This window comes from Mustelus asterias, chromosome 6 (genome assembly GCF_964213995.1).
Source record: "Mustelus asterias chromosome 6, sMusAst1.hap1.1, whole genome shotgun sequence".
Lineage (NCBI taxonomy): Eukaryota > Metazoa > Chordata > Chondrichthyes > Carcharhiniformes > Triakidae > Mustelus > Mustelus asterias.
The window spans coordinates 116,195,545-116,200,130 of record NC_135806.1 but is presented as its reverse complement, the minus strand read 5'-3'; positions in this window follow the sequence as shown (position 1 = coordinate 116,200,130).

Sequence of the window (4,586 nt, the reverse complement as noted above, 5' to 3'; positions counted from 1 at the left end):
AGTTGCCTTCAGGGCAAAATGGGTTTGAGAGATTACCAAGCTATGGAATGATAATATATGATAATAACAAGTTAGTTACTTAGTTTGAATTTTTAAACTTATGTCAAAGGTAAGGTTACAACAGCCAGAATGACAAATGATTCCAATAAAGGTATGTGTTGGTGACTGAATAGAAATCTGTTTCATAGTGCCAAAGTAAAAAAGAAAATCATGTATAAGACCATTGTGCCAGGATAACACCTGAATATTTTAAAATCCTGGCCAATATTTCTTTGCAAATTAAAGTAAAAAAGTTTATTTATTAGTCACAAGTAAGGCTTACATTAACACCACAATGAAGTTACTGTGAAATTCCCCTAGTCACCACACTCCGGCGACTTTTCGGGTCAATGCACCCAACCAGCACGTCTTTCGGACTGTGGGAAGAAACCAGGGCACCTTGAGGAAACCCATGCAGACATGGGGAGAACGTGCAAACTCCACACAGGCAGTGACTCAAGCCAGGAATCGAACCCGGGTCCCTGGCGCTGTGAGGCAGCAGTGCTAACCACTGTGCCACCATGCTGCCCAAAATATTTTAGATATCAATCTTTTCCCTTGATATAGGTCAAGTGTTGGAAATAACAAGTCATAAAATTGCTCCAGTTAGCCAAAGAATCAATATTTAGAACTATAATCATGACTTTCTCTTTGTACAATAATTTAAAAATTACTCTGCCTTTGCTAATCCAGTAAGTATAATATTAACAGAATACTTGATACTGTTTGTTTAAATTAATTCATGGGATGTGAGTGTCACTAGCTGGACGATTAACAATGTGGCAATCAACAATGGTTTCATGGTCACTGTTGGACTTTAATTCTAGGTTTCTTTTATTAAATTCAAATCTTGCCATCTGCTGTGGTGGGATTTGAACCCAGATCTCCAGAGCTTTACCTCGGGTCTCTGCATTACCAGTCCAGCTACATTACCACTACATCATCGCCTCCTCCAATTAGTCTGCCAATTTGGACATGCATATTTTTGGGTGTGCCGGAGGCTCAGCTGCCTAAATAGTCAGTTCCAAATGCCCCCCAATAATGGGCCTCAGGCTTCACTCCTGTGAATCTGGTGAACCACACAGAACTGCTGCTGAAACATCCAATTGCCGCTTGTACAGCCGAGAGTGTGTAATGGGTGACTGGACTGAAGAAATTGGTGCCCGAATCGGGGGAATCAGCACCGAGGAAGGGCATGGTGATCTTTTGATGTGGGGTCTGACAGGAAAACTCCTGCTCTTCTCTGCACCACATTCAGACAAGTAATGGGGGCCTTCCTGCTAATTAGCATTCAGTTGTGCTGTGCAAGCTCAGCACATGGCGTGTGAAACACTGAAACTTTCAAAAATAGGAAATATTTAAGACATACCAGACTGCAATTTGATTAGATTATTGTGATCTTTGAACTGTGTTTTAATGGTCAGTGCATCCATTTTATCCAATGGTGGCATAGTAGTAATGTCACTGGAATAGTATTGCAGAGGCCCAGGCTGATGCTCTGTCGACGTGGATTCAAATCCCACCTGGCGGCTGGTGGAACTTGAGTTCAAATTAATAAAAATCTGGAATCGAAACCTCGGGTGGGATTCTGCAGCCAGTCATGTCAGCAAGATTCTCTGGTCCTGCCGCAAGTCTTTACCTGTAAAGACTCACATTCCAACCATTATCTTGCAAATTGAGTCTGTGTCTATGTATGCCCTGTTTGTGAACACAACTCTTCACTCACCTGAAGAAGGAGTGACACTCCGAAAGCTTGTGCTGCCAAATAAATCTGTTGGACTTTAACCTGGTGTTGTGAGACTTCTTACTGTGCCTACCCAAGTCCTAAGCTGGCATCTCCACATCCTGCTGCGGTGAACAGGGATTTGGCTGAGCACCAAATTCTCTGTCCTTGCTGGCAGTAGTGGCAGGAGGGGTGAACGGCCGGAGAACTCATGCTCTAGCCTCAGTGGTGGTCTAGTCTCAAAACATGAAACTATCATTGATTGTTGTAAAAACCCCCACCTGGTTCACTAATGTCCTTTGGGGAAGGAAATTTGCCATCCTTACCTGGTCTGGCCTACATGTGACACCAGAGCCACGGCAATGTGGTTGACCCATACTGTCCTCTGATATAGCCGAGCAAGTCACTCAATTCAAGAGGGATTAGGGATGAGCAGCAAATGCCAGCATTGTCAGCAACACCCACATCCTATGAAAGAATAAAGAAAAGAAAATGGCAGGTGACAAACTCCCATATGGAAATGAGCATTTGTTTCCAGTCTGACATTTGTGGGCTGGTTTGCATCTGAAAATCAGGCTGCTTTGCCGCGTTATTAGCTCCTAGTTTCCTTGTGACACTTATGCTGATTTGTGATTACGGTTTTCCTTGTATTATATCGCCGGGTGCTAACCGGTTATGGCAGAACACATAAATTTGAAAAAAAGTTTGTCAATTGTACAATAGCAAAATAGCTGCAGATGATGGAAATCTGAAATGGGAACAAGAAAAGCTGGAAAAACTCTGCAGGTCAGGCAGCATCTGTAAAGAGAAACAGTGGGAGAATAATCTTTAATCAGAACTCAGAATATTGATGATTATGTAGTCGTCTGGGGTTTACTTTTCGTTATAAAGTCATCGAGGTTTGCAGCATGGATTGAGGCCCTTCAGCCCAACTTGTCCATGCCGCCTGGTTTTTACCACTAAGCTAGCCCCATTTGCCCGCATATCCCTCTATACCCATCTTACCCATGTAACTGTCTAAGTGCTTTTTAAAATTGTACCCACCTTTACTTCTGCCTCTGGCAGCTCGTTCCAGACACTCTCAACCTTTGAGTGAAAAAATTGCCCCTCTGGACCCTTCTGTATCTCTCCCCTCTCACTTTAAACCTATGCCCTCTAGTTTTAGACTCCGCTACCTTTGGGAAAAGATATTGACTATCTACCTGATCTATGCCCCTCATTATTTTAGAGACCTCTATAAGATCACCCCTATATGTTTAGCTGTTTAGTTTTATTCTTTCATGTAACGTGGACATCACTAGCAAGGTCAGTATTTATTGCTTATCACTAATTGCCCTTGAGGTGGTGATGATGAGACACTTTGTTAAACCGCTGCAGTCCATCTGGTGTAGGTTCACCTACACTGCTGTTAGAAAGAAAGCTCCAAGATTCTGACCCAGTGGCAGTGAAGGAGCATCAATACAGTTGCAAGTCAGGATGGTCTATGGCTTAGAAGAGATTGTGGTGTTCCTATGCGTCTGCTGCTTATGACTGGGTGATCAAATTCACAGGTTTGGAAGATGGTGTTGAAGGAGCCTTGGCAACTTGATGAAATACATCTTGTACACACTGCTGCCACTGTGCTACAGTGGTGAAGAGAGTAAGGTGGTGGATGAAGTGTCCATCAAGCTGCTTTGTCCTGTATTGTGTTGAGCTTATAGAGTGTTGTTGGAGTGGCAGTCCTCCAGCCAAGTTGAGTATATCCGATCACACCCCTGACTTCTGACTTGTAGATGGTGGATAGTATTTGGGAAGTCAGAAGATGAGTGAGCTGCCATTAAATCAATTCAGTTGACCCCAATGCCCAGAGGAAAAACAAGGCTAATACCAAGAGTAACATCATTGATCATGAGCAAGATTAGAGAGATTTAGGGTGGGATTTTCCGGCCACGCTTGCCCCAGAATCAGAAAACCCCGCCCGAGGTCAACAGACCTTTGCATGATCCGCCACCCCCCGCCCACTACAATTCCCGTGGCGGCAGGACAGGAAAATTCTCCCCTTAAGCTATATGGTCCAGAAACAGTGGTTAAATCAGGAAATGTATCTATATATTTATTAACAATCTTGAATATGATGTACATTTTTAGTCCATTAATGTTACATCAATACTTTGTACTCAGCATTTATGATGGAAACATTACATGGCGACATTTACAATTGGATAGTTACATGTAAATATTTAAGGAACTGCTGTAATTAGAAAAACATGGGTAAGCATCTTACCATCCAGTTTATTGGTCAATGAAATCACTCAAAGTGCAGAATTGTCCACATGCAGAATGTCTTTACTTATTCGATGTTGATTTTTTAAAAACAATTTAAACATAAATAGGAAAAAACCTCTGTTTATCACCTGTGTTTTGTTAACAGTTACAAAATATAAGCATTCTAATTACTGACACATGTGAGACAGAGACAGAGACAGTGAAGGAGAGAGACACATACACAGGCATAGGAATCCATTTCCTGGAAACTGTCACAACAAACCAACATTAGAAAAATCGGAAAAACCTGGAAAAACTCAAGTCAAACGGATTTGAAATGTTGGCCGCGATTCTCCCATTGCGGCCCGCAACTTTTCTGTCGGGTCGCGGTGGGAGATGCACGTCTGCGGCCTTGAACAGGGATTTGTGCATGCGCCGGGAACGCATGCGCATCTCCCAGAGCTGGAGAACAGCCGCCGGCCAGATCACGCTGGAAACCGGCGGGAAGGCAAGTAAGTAATTTAAATCTGTTTTTAATATGTTTTAAATATGCATTTCAGGTCCCGATCGAATCTCCCAC